The sequence below is a fragment of the Phascolarctos cinereus genome, unplaced genomic scaffold (assembly GCF_003287225.1).
Source record: "Phascolarctos cinereus isolate Bilbo 61053 unplaced genomic scaffold, phaCin_HiC Scaffold_8;HRSCAF=390, whole genome shotgun sequence".
Classification (NCBI taxonomy): Eukaryota; Metazoa; Chordata; class Mammalia; order Diprotodontia; family Phascolarctidae; genus Phascolarctos; species Phascolarctos cinereus.
Genome location: NW_027556291.1, coordinates 6,238,198 through 6,253,809, shown reverse-complemented (window position 1 = coordinate 6,253,809; position 15,612 = coordinate 6,238,198). Strand labels below are relative to the sequence as shown.

At 42.9% G+C, this 15,612-nt stretch overlaps 1 long non-coding RNA gene across 2 annotated transcripts in view; it reads right to left on the bottom strand.

The window, feature by feature from the left end:
• LOC110203383 (uncharacterized) overlaps positions 1 to 15,612 on the bottom strand; it is a 258,087-nt gene that overhangs the window by 63,320 nt on the left and 179,155 nt on the right. The window contains exon 5 of one of the 2 annotated variants that reach the window (XR_002322952.2): positions 7,820 to 10,342. The exons of the other annotated variant lie outside the window; for it this stretch is intronic. This is a non-coding gene — a long non-coding RNA (uncharacterized LOC110203383). Of the gene's footprint in view, positions 1 to 7,819; positions 10,343 to 15,612 lie in introns of those variants that run through there. 2 annotated transcript variants of the gene reach the window in all.

Here is a 15,612-nt window from a genome sequence, read left to right as displayed (position 1 = left end):
AATGATCATGACCTTCCTTTCACTAAAGCTCCTACATCTTTTTCTCCCAAGAAGTTATTAAACTTTGCTTATTGGGAAAAGTTGTTGTTTAGTCTTCATAACCCCCATTTTGGGGGTTTTCTTGGTAAAGATACTGGGGTAGTTTGCCATTTCCTTCTCCAGCTCATTTTACAGATAAGGAACTAAGGCAATCAGGGTTAAGTGACTTGCCCAGGGTCACACAACTAGGAAGAGTCTGAGGCCTCATCACAAAGATGAGTCTGCTTGACTTCAGGTCCCATGCTCTATCTACTGCACCACCTAGTAGGAAAAGGAAAGCTTGCTATGAGGTACCAAACTACGCTATCTCATCTACATCCTTGTGTCCATTTATCATCATGGCATGTGGTGGGAAGGGGTCCATTTTACAGCTGAGCCAAAAGACAGGTTGATTTAATCATATGAGGACACAACATTTACAATCCACTTTCCTACTCACTAACTCTAAGAGCTAGGAAGGGCTAAGTGCAGTTTGGTAACACTGCATTGAATAGAGCTCTGGGTCTGGAGTCAGGAGGCCCTGAGTTCAAATCTGCCCTCAGTCACTTACCAGCTGTGTGAACCTGGGCAAGTCACTTCACCCTGTCTGCCTCAGTTTCTCATCTGTAAAATGAGCTGGAGAAGGAAATGACAAGCCCCTCCTGTACCTTTGCAGAGAAAACATCAAATGGGTTCAGGAAAAGTTGGACAGGACTAAACAACTGCCCCAAATGACACTGCCCCTCCTTAGCCTTCCTTAAGTACATTAGTGACAGTTTAGTCAATATTTTACTGACAAAATGGAGAAGAGGGAATTATGTATGTATAAGCTTAAGTAAAGCTAAGAGCAACATTTTTGTTTTCTCTTAGAAGAACTTTTGAAGGCTTGGTGGGAGCAATACATCTCTGCATCAGAACTTTTACTCTGAATAGAAAGGATCATTCACGTGCCCTCAATTGCTCTAAATCTTCAGAGCAGAGCTTGACCTTGCTGGCAAGCAAAACTCAAGGGGCCTTGCCTGGTCCCCTGGTGTTATCATCTACTGAGGGTTCCTACCGACCCAGTTGTTAGCCAGAGGTGCTGAACTCCTTTGGGATGTCATAATCACCTAGATGAAGGGACAGTTAAGAGTGAAATCCCTAAGAACTTCATTTGGGAAGGACAGCTGCTGTCAGCCACTTTCTCCTCTGGGGAACCCAGGAGATTGCCAAGATAGGCTGCACAGATGGCAGCTTTGAATTCTGGAAAGTGATCAACTGTCATGGCACCTTATTCAGAAGACCAGTGCTAGTAGACAACAATCTCTGGTAAAGAGCTGAGCCTTACATGATTTTACAGCTGGAAGGGACCAGAAACTGGCCAGCACAATTCTCCCTTCAGGGTCTTAGGGCTGTAGCATCTCCATCCTGGAGACCTGGTTGGAGGCAAACACTCGAACATGCATGTCTGGCCTGGACAGGAGACAAATGGTTTGTCTAAGAGAACCTTCCTTCCTCCCCCCCGCCCCCACTGCCTATCTCTAGGCAGTGTTTGGGATCATTTTACAATCTGCAATCGGGGCTGACATTTCCAAAATGTCAAAGAGCAGCTTCAAAGAAAGCATTAACTTCATTGAAATGACTGATGTTGGATCTAAAGTTCTCCAAGCACCAACAAAGCCTTCCTTGCTGCTGAGACTAAACCCTGGGCCCTTAAATCCAAGGCCAACCTTCTAGGCCGTCTTTCTTCTCTCCTGCCCCCTTGTCCCAGTGGCCAACAAACAAATGCCATTTGGCCAAAGTTGATTGTGCCCCCAAGCTGCTTTTGGCAAGCAGGAGGGATGGCAGAGTCCTTCCTGGATGTGTTCTGCCATGGCCCCCAGTATGATGGAGCCACTAGCTTCTACTGTTCTTGGGGGAAGCCCAGGAAATTGCACAAAAGTGGCTAGGCTAATTCTCTCTACTCCCAAGTCAAGTAGGGCCCTCACTGTCCCTTGGATATGCTATGCTGGCTTTCTATTTCCTTACACTGGCTGATGCTTTCAGTCCCCACTCCAGCTCAGCACAGCACAGAAGAAGCCTTCCCTATCTTTCAAGGTCCAGCTTGCGCGTCTTCCTCCAAGAAGCCACTCAGAGCAGTGCAGTCCACATCTACCTCCCCCTTCTCCTCCAACAATCCCCCCCCATGATCCAGAACTTGTTTCTAGCCCCTGTTAGGTTTTCTCATTATTTGGGGGTAGAAGTCCTTGAGGAGAAGGGTCATGCCAGAGTCAGAACTAGTATGAATAAACCAAAGCTTTGTCCCAAGGGGCTGACATGTGCTTCCTTTCTAGGAAAGTAACACTTACAGTCCTATACCAGCCCATGCCCACCATTGGAATGGTGGTCTTTAGAATACCACCTCTCCTGTCACTATGGTACCCCCCTCCCCAGGACTCACTTTCTTCCACCCCCCATCCCTGACCAACTACCGTCATGGTAGGTAGCATGGCTTCCACATCCTCCCCCCCCCAACTGAATTTGCAAGAATTCCTTGTTGTGGTTTGGGGCCATCTCTTGTCTCTCTGAAATCCCCTCTGGAGCATCTAGCTCACTTTTCCCGATTGGCTGAAAATCAGGAGTACAGTGTTCAAGATGCTGCCCCAACTTCTACTCAAGGTGATATGCTAAATGTGGTTATGTAATGAACATGTCTGCAACTGCCAGGGCATACTCAAAAACTAGATCTTCCTCTGCAAGGTTCAGTAGGCGGCTTGTCCCCATAACGCCCTGTGATGACCAATGCAATCTGTTGACTATCTGGTGAGATACCATTGGATGGAGAGGGAAGAGGAGAGACTAGAGGAGGCCCAAAAGAAATGGTATATCATAGAGCATGGCAGTTCCCTCTGGTGAGGTAGAAAAATCCTTGGATTGGGGGATCTGAGTTCAAACCCTGGGCCTCGCTATGGTGACCTCAGACAAATCCACTTAACCTCTTTAGGCCTTAATGTCTTTATCTTAAAAATGAAGGGGTTGAATTATATGATTTCCTAGCTCTCTTCCAACACAAATCTATGCTCTAATGAAAGTGGGACCCTCAAGCAGATCTTTTTAAAAAAATACAGCGTGATGCATTTCATTTTTAAATGCAATTTTTAGATCATATTCCATATACACTAAAGAGCCCCCCACATTCTGTACCCATAGCCCCTCCTCTTGGTACTGTTTCCTTGGGCCTTCTTTTCACTTACATCAGCCTAGTCAGTGTAAAGATTAGTGTTCTTCATTCTACTTATTTCCTTCTGTAATGATCCATACAAGACTTTCCATGTTCCTCTGAATTCCTCAGATTCATAATTTCTCAAGGTGCAACAATATTGCCGTGCATTGCATTCACGTACCACAATTTGTTCAGTCATTCCCCTCAGATCATTTTTAATTATAAAATCTTGTTCTAAAAGTGACTTCCCTGACTTCTCCGTGGCTTTTAAAAGGGGTTTTGAGAATCAAGTTTCAAAAGAATAAAAAGGTTCAGCTCCACATAGGGTGATTGTGTCTTCTTTAACCCCTTCTTAGAAAAACACTCATTTGGAAAAGAAATTTTTGCCCCAGGAGGCATGCACCGAGTCACAGGTGAGGAAGAGAAAGGGGGCCTGAACCTCACATGACTTGCTATTAAAAGTATACAGCTGGAATGGTGTGCAAGGTCAGCCTCAGGTCCTGATCACCAGCAGATGAGTAGCCAAGATAACTTGCCCGGACTCCCTACAAGCATGCCCAGCTCTGGTGTGGGGAGATGGAATGGGTCTGTGCACCAGGCTGGCCCTGCACCAAAGTCACTGTCCAGCATCATGAGCCCCTGGGCTGTAGTGATGCCAAGCAGCTGCCAGTTCCCCTCTTCTCCAGCTCCCTCTCTTCTTTCACTCCCAAACTAACAGAAAAAAAGTTGTCTGCAATCACTGTCCTTCCACCCACTCACTTCCCAACTCCTTGTGATTTGGCCCCTGACCCCATCATTCTGCTGAAACTTCACTGTCTAAAATTGCCAAGTCTCTTAACTGCTAAGTTGAAAAGCCTTTTCTGAGTCTGTGTCTTCTTCGATCTCTCTGCAGCTGTTGAAAATATTAAGCATTTCCTCCTTCTCTCTTCCCTTAGCTTCCCTGTTACTGCTCTCTTGTGTTTCCCCCCTCACGTGGATATCCAGCCTTCTTGGTATTTATCATCTCTTTCCACTCCTACACCATCACTAGGGGCATCTCCCAGGGCTTTGTCCTGGTCCTCTTCCCTCCCCTTTTTTTTTTTTTGCTTTTGGCTAGGCAATCGAGGTTAAGTGACTTCTTTGCCTAGGGTCAGACAGCTAGTAAGTGTCCTGTGTTGTGTGTCTGATGCCAGATTTGAACTCACGTCCTCCTGACTCCAAGGATGGAGCTCTATCCACTGTGCTACCTAGCTGCCCCTTCTTCTCTTCTCCCCTAACATTCTCTGCCTTGGTGACAACATCTGCTCCCATGAGGCTGAAATGCATCCTTCTCAACTGGAATGCCACATCTCCAGCTCCCTGCTGGCCAACCCACCACTCTCAGATTTGCTGGATCCTCTTCTCCCTTCCCCAGATTTGTGCTTTCACAGGAGTAAGCCCCCAGAGGACCTCAGTCTCCCAGAGTTCATTTCTTCCTTGGAAGCTTAGCATAGGCTGTCACACCTTTTGTGAAGCCTCTACCAATTCTCCAGACATTAGGGCTCTCACCTCCTCCTTCAAATGACCTCAAATTGACATGTCTGGGCCCAAAAGAATGTGAGCTTTTGATGGCACTGTTGTTTTATATATCCGTAGGGCCTTGACTATAGAATAGAGATTTGGTAAATGTTTTCTGGTTTGAATTGTGGCACAGTGGAAAAAAACGCTACGCTGAAAGTGAGTCAAGCCTCAGCTCTGTCGCAGTTTCTCCATCTCCCCAGGACTCATTTGCCTTGTAGGCTGGCCCTCATGCCACCCTCTTCTCTCCCACTTCTTACCCTCCCTAATTTTTTTCACCCCATGCATCCCTTAGTAGTGGAAGCATTTCTTGAGCTTCCCAGGCTGTCTACAATGCTTCCCTCTCCCCACCCACAGCCAGTCACCAAGTTTTATGCATTTGACCTCAACAATATCTTAACTCCATCTCCTTCTTTCACTCACACAGGAGCAGAGACCCTAATGGGTTTTACTGCTCCCACCATGGCCTCTTTCCAATCTATCCTCCACCCCCCTGCCAGATGCATATTCCTAAAGCACAGGGCTGATCATGCCATTCCTAGGCTCAAGAAGCTTCTACAACAAAATGCAAGCACATGTGTTGGACATTTAAAACCCCTTCTTCTTTGCAGGGTGATTATGCAGTTCTGCCCCTTTCATACCCTCCATTCTAGTCAGACTGGCTCCCCTTCCTTACCTCTGCCTCTTGGAAGTCCAAGTTCTCTTCAAAGCTCGACTCAAAAGCCACCTCCTACAGGAAGGTTTTTCCAATTCCCTCAGTTGTTTGCCCCCCCCCCATTACTGTGTGTTTTTTGTGCATAATTTATATTTACTCATCTAGGCAGATGCTATTTCTCCCAGTAGAGTATAAGCTCCTTGAAGGTAGGGACTGTTCTATTTTTATCTTTGTACCTCTAGCACCCAGTAAAGTGCCAGCACCTAGAAGGCCCTTACTAACTAAACACTGACAGATGTGAAGCAACTGCAGTGTCCCCCAATACACTATAAGCACCTGTAGGGCAGAGAGATCAGCATTCAATGTAGCCTCTTCTAAAATGACATTGCCTGGGGCAGCTGGGTGGATTGGCTCTGGAGTCAGGAGGACCTGAGTTCAAATCCAGCTTCAGACATTTGACACTCTAGCTGTGTGACCCGGGCAGCCTAGTCCAACAACAACAACAACAACAACAACAAAAGAAAGAAAGAAACTTGAATCCTTTGGGGGCAGCTGGGTGGCACAGTGGGTAGAGCTCCAGCCTTAGAGTCAGGAGGACCTGAGCTCAAATCCAGCCTCGGACACATAACACTTACTAGCTGTGTGACCTTGGGCAAGTCACTTAACCCCACTGCCTACCCCCCCCCAAAAAATGACATTGCCTTTATATTATGCCAGAGGGTATTTTATATTTCACAAATAATCATTTCATTTTTCAAACTTTCAGTCTCCTTGGAACCCAATGCCTCACTGTGGAGGGGTGGCAACCCTGGCTCTATCCAAAGCTCTGCCACTAGAAGGTAAAGTCTGGCAGGTGCTGTCAAGCTAGAAGGGCCTGGGCCTGGCGGGATCCATATCACACTTGCCATTTGAGGGCCAGCCTAGCTGAGTTTGCAAAGGTTCATTGCTAGGTTGGCCACAGGCCTGTGGCTTTTCTGGTCAGAACAACTCTCAAAGACTGGCTTCACAGAGGCATGGCATTCTGTACTGGTTGGGGAGCAAAAGCACAGATCTTTGATGGACTGAAAAACTGACCAAACCTCCATAAAATGGACTTACACTGAGCTGACATATCATCTTGGCTCTAAGATGGATCTATATAGTATATCACCTATAATTCAGGACTTCTTAAACTTTTTCCACTTGTGAGCCCTTTAGCACTTCTTAAAGTATAGGTTGTGACCGCATATGTGGTAGCAACCCACAGTTTAAGAAACTCTGACTTATATTAAGCTGTATAAAAATGGCAGAACGGGAATGCAGCTCCTTAGAAACCATCTATTCACATCTCTTTATTTTACAGAGAGGGAAACTGAGGCACAAAGGGAAAAGACATACAACCATTATCACTTTGATTTGGTCTTCCTTCATACGACATAGTGCCATTACCAAAAATCAGTAGGTGGGTTCTCAATATTTTATAGATACTTATTTTGAAAAGTCTGCCAATTCTTAATGATACCCCCACTTTTGTAACAATGAAGTATAATTAAGTTAAACAAATAAAACCAATGGCCACATCTGACAATGTCTAATCTACCACCTCCCTGCCAAGAGGTGGGTGGCATATTTCACCATGAGTCTTCTGAGGTCATGTACAGTCATTGAAGTCTTCCAGCATTGATTTCCTTTACGTTATGGTGGCCATCATCTCATTTGTTTTGCCTCTGCTTACTTTGCTCTAAATCAATCCACAAATTTCTCTGAATTCTTCATATATGCCACTTCTCACAGCATAGCAATGTATTACATTCACATACCCCAATTTCTCCCATCATTGATAGATAGTTATTTGATAGATGGGTACTCACTTTGCTTCCAGTCCTTTACTATCATCACTGTGAATATTTTGGAATCTTACCCTATGTTGTTAACTTCTCTGGGTCAGAGTCAGGATAGTTTAGTCACTTTTCTAGGGTAATTCTAAATTGCTTTCCAGAATGACTGGACTAATTCACAGCTCCACCAATAATGCATCAGTATGCCTGTCCTTCTATGCCCCTGTAGCATTAGCCATTTTCCTCTTTGGTCAGAGTTGCCAATCTGAAAGGTGTTGACATTGTATTTCTCTTACTAGTGGCAATTTCAAACATCCTTTCCTATGGCTGTTGATAACTTGCATTTCTTACTTTAATTACTGCTTGCTCATATCATTTAACAAATGAGTAATGGCTCTTGTTCTTATATATGTGGCAATTCTCTATATCTTAGATATCAGTCCTTTATCAGAAATATTTGAGCAGGTAGGTTCTTACTGAGCAAAACACTCTTTATAGCTTCTTGGTCAGTAAGGAGAAGAGAATGGGAGGTAAAGAGAAGCTATCAGGTATAGGAATAAATCAGAAAATCATGTAAACATATTTTATTTATTTCATTAAATATTTCCCAGTTACACTTAACAAATTTTTAACATTCATTTAAAAAAAATCGATTTCCAAGTTTTCTCCCTCCCTCCTGCTCATCCCTCACCCCTTGAGAAGATAAACAATATGATATTGATTATATATGTGAAGTCATGCAAAATATATTTCCATATTAACCATGTTGCAAAAGAAACACACACAGTTATACATAAAACCCCAAGAAAAATAAAGAATGCAAGAAAAATATGTTTAAGTTTGTAGTCAGAGTTCATCATTTCTCTCTCTGGTGGTAGATAGCATTTTTTATCATGGGTCTTTTTGAACAGTCTTGGATCATTGTCTCAATCAGAGTACCTTAGTATTTCATGGTTGATCATCCTCACAATATTGCCATTACTTTCTACAATGTTCTTCTGGTTCTGCTTGATTTACTTTGCATCAGTTCATATAATTCTTTCCAGGTTTTTTCCGAAACCATCCTGCTGTTATTTCTTATAGCACAATAGTATTCCATCAAACTATATACAACTTCTTCAGTCATTGCCCAAATGATGGGCATCTCTTCAATTTCTAATTCTTTGGCACCACAAAGAGCCGCTATAAATATTTTTTGTACAAATAAGTCATTTTCCCTTTTTTTTGGAAGGCCATGGATTTTTTTAAAAATTTATTTGGAATAGGAACTCCCCCCATCAACTCAGATTATAACTTGTTTATAATTGAGTAATCAGGTCTTAGAGAGAGTCTGGAGGTCAGAGTAGCTTCCCCATGGCTACCTAGCTAGTAAGTATTGAAGATGGGATCTGAATCCAAGTCTTCCTGACTCTAATCTCCTCCCTCTTGTCACCCTAGCACACTGCTTCTTCCAGGAATAGGAGTGATTGATAATAATTACATTTCTGACCTTGATATCCTCATGACCCTTTCACATGACCCTGATCCCAGTCCTTCTGAGTAAGCCCATGAGAACAGTTGCTGTTGACTTTTATTGCCCTCTAAGAGGACTTTACCTAGTGTTATAATGGATTTGTATGGTGGTAAAAATGGGGTTTTAGAACCCTTCCCATGCACTCCCATCAGCACCTATCTTTCTATGGCCAGCATATTTTAATGTCAGAGGCCAAGAATCCAATAGGAAACAAGGGGCCAGTGAATGGATACTGTCAAGTGTGCCACCATTTTTACCATCTGCCAAATGTGGCACTGAAGGCCAGACCAGTACACTGGTGAATAGTTCCAGGGATGAAGAGATTCAATTCTTCCCTTTCTCCTCAGCTCTCTCAAAGTCCCAGGACTCCCTCATGGTTGTTGGGATGGGCTGAGTGCTGGGGAAGCCAGGAAACAAAATGGCAAATTGCTTGTTGCTTTGCTGGCCTTTGTCAAGAATCAAAGTTGGTTCGAATAGATTAAAAAAACTATCTATCTAGATATTTGAAATGCTTCCAGCCACCTGTCATCCAAGGTAGACATGAGGCCAAAATATGGCTGCTGACTCCTGGATATTGATGGCCTACTGCTAATTAATATTGAATCCTTCCCTCCCCAGCATGCACATATTTGTTTATTGCTCTTCCTCTGGGATGATTTGCATTCTGCTGTGAAGTCTGGAATGCCAATGTCTTATCTGAAGCCAAGCAGACCTCAAGTGCCTACAGATGAGAGCTAAGCCTCTGCTCCCCACTGTATTTAACCTTGCTCCACAGCTAAAAGAATGCTTCCCCCAGCCCTAGAACCCCTTGAAGGGAATGGACTCTAGCTCCCATGGCTATGATTGTCTCACTGCCAGACTGCATCCCCCCCTTCCCCCACATGCTACATTCTCTTCCAGCTGGAAAATTCTGTAAGGACCTTTCTGACACATATGTGTATCTTCCCTTCATTCTCATGATGTGTTTTTCTCCAGGGCTGCAGAACAACTGGGTTTATCATCACGAGAGCTATGTCAGAAATGTCAGCTTTTACTGCACACTGCACTCTGCACGCAGCCCTGGAGGGTTGGGGGTCGGGGAGAGGTGAATATTAGACAAGTCCTCTGACCTCTACAAACCTCAGGGCAAAGTATTAAAGTTTGGAGGCCTCTAGGAGGGCCCGAACGGATGCCTGAAACACGTTCCTTTGGGTTAAGTAGGTTAACCCCATTAAAATGCAACAATAAGGAGGGGCAATAATGTTATGAGTCATTTGTACCTTAGTGTGAATTTGGCAGCTGAGGAGACTTTGATAGAAGGAAGGGTAGGAGAATGAGAACACAAAAAGAGGCACCCCAGAGGGAGAAGAGAGGGCGACAAAGGCAAACATTAACCACTTCACCATATTGTCAAAAGGGCAAGTTTGCTTTCTGGAATGGAATAATAAGTTCGTATTAGTCTGGTAGTGCGGTCCCTTCAGTAGTCAACATACCAGGCTCCCAAGGAGTTCCAGACAGGATTGATGGGTTTTGTCTGAGGAAGGACACAAGTAATGGGAGGTGCCAATTGCTTTTCACATTTGGACCACCGTAATCAAGGTTGATGAATGACCATCTCAATATGGAGAATACAGTGGAGGATTCTGTAATGAGCAAAAAGCAGACATTCAAGACCATTCCCACTGAGTAGGACAAGTCTGTCAAACACAAATACCCATATGTGGGCTATAAAAAGCCTCCCCTAATATCGGAACATTCACCTCACCTCAGGAGGGCAACAAATACTGAACTAAGCATTCCTTTCCTTGTTGGAAAATGAATGTCTTTGCAAAACTTCAGTTTTCTGCCCACAAGGTACCGCTCTCCAAGGAGGAGAAGGCCCAGAAGTCATTTGATGAGCCCACATCCTGCTCTCCTATCTCAGAAAAGCAAATTAGCACCATTGCTTGAGCTTTTGCTTTAAAATCCAGAAGGAGAACTTGGAACAACTTTTCAAGCAGCATGATGAGAAATGATCTCTGCAATCTGGGGGCAAAAGCTAGGCCCTGCTGCTGAGGAAGACAAAGACTTATAGATCCAGTCTCCTCGAGAAGCTGCTTCAGTTCAGCTGCTCAGACCAGCGTACTTAATCGGACATCGATCGAAACTGAGTGTAGCCTGACCTTCTCTAATCCAAGTGAGCATAAACCCTGCCAAAGGAATGGACTGAAATTTACCATAGATTGGGGAAATGTCTGATGCCAAAATGTCTATTTAAATTTTAGCTGGAAAAATATATTTAATTTAAATGGGTGACAGGCTATTAAGAGATTCTGGTTTTTCAAGGAGAAGAGGGGTTCATTCTATACCACTTGTTGTGGTTGGCAATAGCTTCTCTTGGTAAATGAACCAAAAAGGAAAAGAAAGGATTGATTCTCTTTCTCCCTCTCTGCCTCTGTCTCTCTCATTAAGAAAGGAAGAGAGAAAGACTTCAAAAAAGTAATAAGGTTTGAGGAGAAATTTCAGTGCGTTTCTATGGTAATTGGGGGCAGCATGTTCTAATCCTAATTATATATTCCAAAGCAACAATAAAGGTATACCTCCCACTGAAATGTTATAGCTGCTAAATAGACAGGATTATGAGGATTGTTATCCAAGCCCCATGAAGCAGTTTTGCAAGCAAATACATTCTTGCTTGAAAAGGGGAGGGGGAGCTCAATTAATTTTTCAACTAATTCCTTGCTATAATATTTCAGAAACATAAAATTAAGATGGCCCTTTGAGATGACTAAATTTAATATCATATGATGGACAGGGGCAGCTGGGGCCCAGAGAATGCAAATGACACATCCAAAATGACACAGCAAGCCAGGGCCAAGAGGAAACTCCCAGGACTTCAGCTACACAAGCTACAGGATTCCCAAAGAGATTCAGATTTGGGAAATGAGCCTTGTGAGGCCCATGATGACTCACCCAGTGAGCCTGGGGAGCTGAGGCTCTCTCTGGGCAGTCAGAGGCATCTTCCATCAAAGTATCTCAACAGAGCCACAAAGTTGTCCACGTGGGCATACTTTCCCACCCTGCATGAGCCCCACCTTCTCAGATTGGGGAAAGGGTATCCTCCTGGGAGTTCTCCAACAGCAGTTCCTTCAATGCACTGGAGGCATCCTGTGCGGTCTCAGCAGTTTGTTGAGTTCTCCTGGTGTTCTCTCCAGCTCCCCGCCCAAACTACCTTCTCTTCTGAGCACAGGTGTTGTACTTTCTTAGTAATACTGCATGCTGCAGCCAGAGTGGGAGTATTTCTGTCACTGGTGCCCTTCCTCCCCTCTTTTTTGTTCACAAAAAGATGTACATGTGCGCAACAAGTCAATGAATTCTAGCAGAATCTCATTCAACAGGAAGAGAAAATAAATAGTGAATTTGGACTGACTCATCCAAGTTTAATGGCATTTTATCGATAGGATCAGCTGAGGCCCAGAGAAAAGAAATGGTATGTACAGAGTCACATAGAAAGCCAGTGGCTGAGTGGAAAGCAGAAGTCAAGTTTCTTTAGGAACATGCTGACCCAAGGAAAACACAGGCATACAAAGCAGAAAGCCATGACTCCCCTGCAGAGAGCCCTGCAGATGAAGCCAACTCATTTTTCCAATAGGAAAACCAGCAAAAACATCTCATGAAGATCTCCTCAAATATCTGGCCCATCATCACTGGCTACCAAGGTATTTCCTCTTCCCTGCTGAGATAATGAAGAGATAGTGAAGAGGCAGCGTGGAACAGGACAAAGAACATGGGGTCTTGTGTTAGGAAGGTCATATCAAGAATCTACAGCAAGAACCTGGGAGACAGCCTCTCTTTAGAGTAATGAAAATGCTAGCCTTTCAGAGAGGGCAGACCAAGGGAGCAGGGAATGACCGTGGGGAGATGGAGGCAATGGTAGAAGATGCTCCACTTGAGAGACCTACAATGACAGCCAGAGAAGTCATCAAATTGAGAGTGCATAATTTCAGTCTTCCCCAATCTATCTTCAGCTTGAGAACTTGAGAATACTTATGAGCAAAGGTGATAAGGATGTCATTTTCCAAAATTGGAAGTTTGTGATCCAACCACTCTGGAGAGCAGTTTGGAACTGTGCCCAAAGGGCTATAAAAATGTGCATGCCCTTTGACCCAGTGACACCACTTCTAGGTCTGTATTCCAAAGAGATCACAAGAAATGCAAAAGGATCCACATATACAAAAATATTTATAGCAGCTCTTTTTGTGGTGGCCAAGAATTGGAAATTAAGGGGATGCCCATCATTTGCGGAATGGCTGAACAATTTGTATATGAATGTAATGGAATACTATTGCTCCATGAGAAATGATGAGCAGGTAGAAAACCTGCAAAGACTTATGTGAACTGATACTGACTGGAGTGAGCAGAACCGGGAGAACACTGTATACAGTAACAGCCACATTGTGTGATGACTAACTTTGATAGACTTAGCTCTTCTCAGAAATACAGTGACCCAAGACAATTCCAAAAGACTTGCAGTGGAAAATGATGTCCAAATCCAGAGAAATAACTATGGAGTCTGAATGCAGATCAAAGCATACTATCTGCTCTCTCTCTCTCTCTCTCTTTTTTTTTTTGTTGTTTGTTTCTTCTTTTTCATGGTTTATCTCATTGGTTCTAATTCTTCTTTACAACATGACTAATGTGAAAATAGGTTTAATATGAATATGTATGTAGAGCTTATAACAAATTGCATGCCATATTAGGGTGGAAAAAGGGAGAGATAGGGAGAAATTTTAAAACTCAAAATCTTATGGAAGTGAGAGTTGAAAACTAAATATAAATAAATTTAAAAAAATGAAATTGGAAGTCCATTATTGGGCTAGGGGAACTGGTTCACACTGCAAATGCTAAGTTATTTGCAGCTAATCATTGGATTTGAAGCTTTTATTCTCTGATGTTTTAACAAAATTATCTAAAAGGACTAAAATGAAAAGCACTAGGAATAGTAGAAGACCATAGTAATCCCTTTACAAAGGTTTCCTCTGTCCCTTCCATTCCCTGGTAGAATTGCACACCACAGCAGATCAGGAAAGCACATTTGCCCTGTCATGTGGGCCATAGACAGATCCAGTATTTCTGGGAGGGCTAAAGTCAAGTCTGGAATCAATGGGCAGGAGTGAATGGACATGACTGATTAGATTGAAAGACTTCATGGAAGCCAGAAATGCTGGTAGGGAAGTATGTCAAGTCAGGTCAGTAATCAGAAAACTGGAATCAGGCAGAATCCAGAAGTTCAGCTGTAGTAGTAGGTCAAAGCCAGGCAGGCAGTTGGAAGAACAAATGTCATAAATGTACAGGGACAAGAGTACCTTGAAAATGAGGCAAGGGCAGAAGCCAGTCAAGATGACAGATTATAGGCATCCATCCAGATGAACTTTCCTAACATTCCCTTGCAAACAACTTTAAAATAACACCTCAAATCAAATTCTAAAGCAGCAAAGCCAACAAAAGATCAGAGTGAGACATTTTTCCAACCTAAGACAATTTAGGAGGTTGACAGGAGAGCTTTGTAACACTGGGGTGGGAGCAGCAGCAGCAGCAGCCCAGGGTGCAGCAGCAGCAGCCCAGTTGTGGGCCTTGGAAGGTAGCTGAAATAGTAGTGGCAGCAACTTTGGGAGCTCTCAACCCAGAGGTGGCAAGGGGTTCAAAGGACTGGTCAGAAAGATTATGTGGGACTCTTTGCTGGCACTGATTGGCAACTCTATTGGCTATATGAGAGCAGGGGACCTGGTCATTGTTCCAGGACTAAGAAGAACAACTCGTGACTGCAGGGTAGTAGGGTGAATAAAAAAAATGCAGACTGGGAGAGCAGTAACCACACCTCTCCCCAAATCACACCACCTTGGAAACACTGAAAACTTGCAGATCCTCAGAACTAGCTGTGAAAACAACAGCACAAAAAAGTGTGAAGCTTGGAACAGTGCCTTTCTACCCCGAGATAAGCAGAGCCCAACTTCAATATACAATTCAAAGTCAAGAAATAGGTAGGAAAATGAGCAAACAACAATAACAAAAAAAGAACTTGACTATAAAATGCTACTATGGTGTCAGAGAAGACCAAGACATAAACTCAGAAGAAGACAATAATGTAAAAACAGCTGTAAATAAAGCCTCAAAAAGAAATGCTAATCAGATCCAAGCCCAACAAGAATTCCTGGGAGAGTTACGTGATAAGAGTAGTAGAGGAAAACCTAGGAAAAGAAATGATATTGATGCAAGAAAAATTATGAAAAGAGAATTAATAGCTTGATAAAAGAAGCACAAAAATACTGAAGAAAATAATGCCTTAAAAAAATAGAATTGGCCTAGGAAAAGAAATGATATTGATGCAAGAAAAATTATGAAAAGAGAATTAATAGCTTGATAAAAGAAGCACAAAAATACTGAAGAAAATAATGCCTTAAAAAAAAAAGCAGAATTGGCCTAAAAGAGGCACAAAAAGTCACTGAAGAAAAGAACTCTTTAAAAAGAATAGACAATATGGAAAAAGAGGTACAAAAATTCACTAAAGAAAAACACTTTTTAAAAACCAGAATTAACCAAATGGAAAAAGAGGTACAAAAGCCCATCGAAAAAATAATTCTTTAAAAATTTGAATTGGGCAGGTAGAAGCTAATGACTCTATAAGACATGAAGCAACAAGAAAATAAAGTCAAAAGAATGGAAAAAAAGAAGAAAATGTGAAATATATTATCAGAAAACAACTGACCTGGAAAATAGATTAAGGAGAGGTAATTAAAGAATTATTGGACTACCTGAAAGCCATGACCAAAAAAAAAAAAGAGTCTAGACATGATATTTCAAAAATTATCAAGGAAAACTGCCGTGACATTTTGGATCCAGAGGGTAATATAGAAATTTAAAGAATCTACTAATC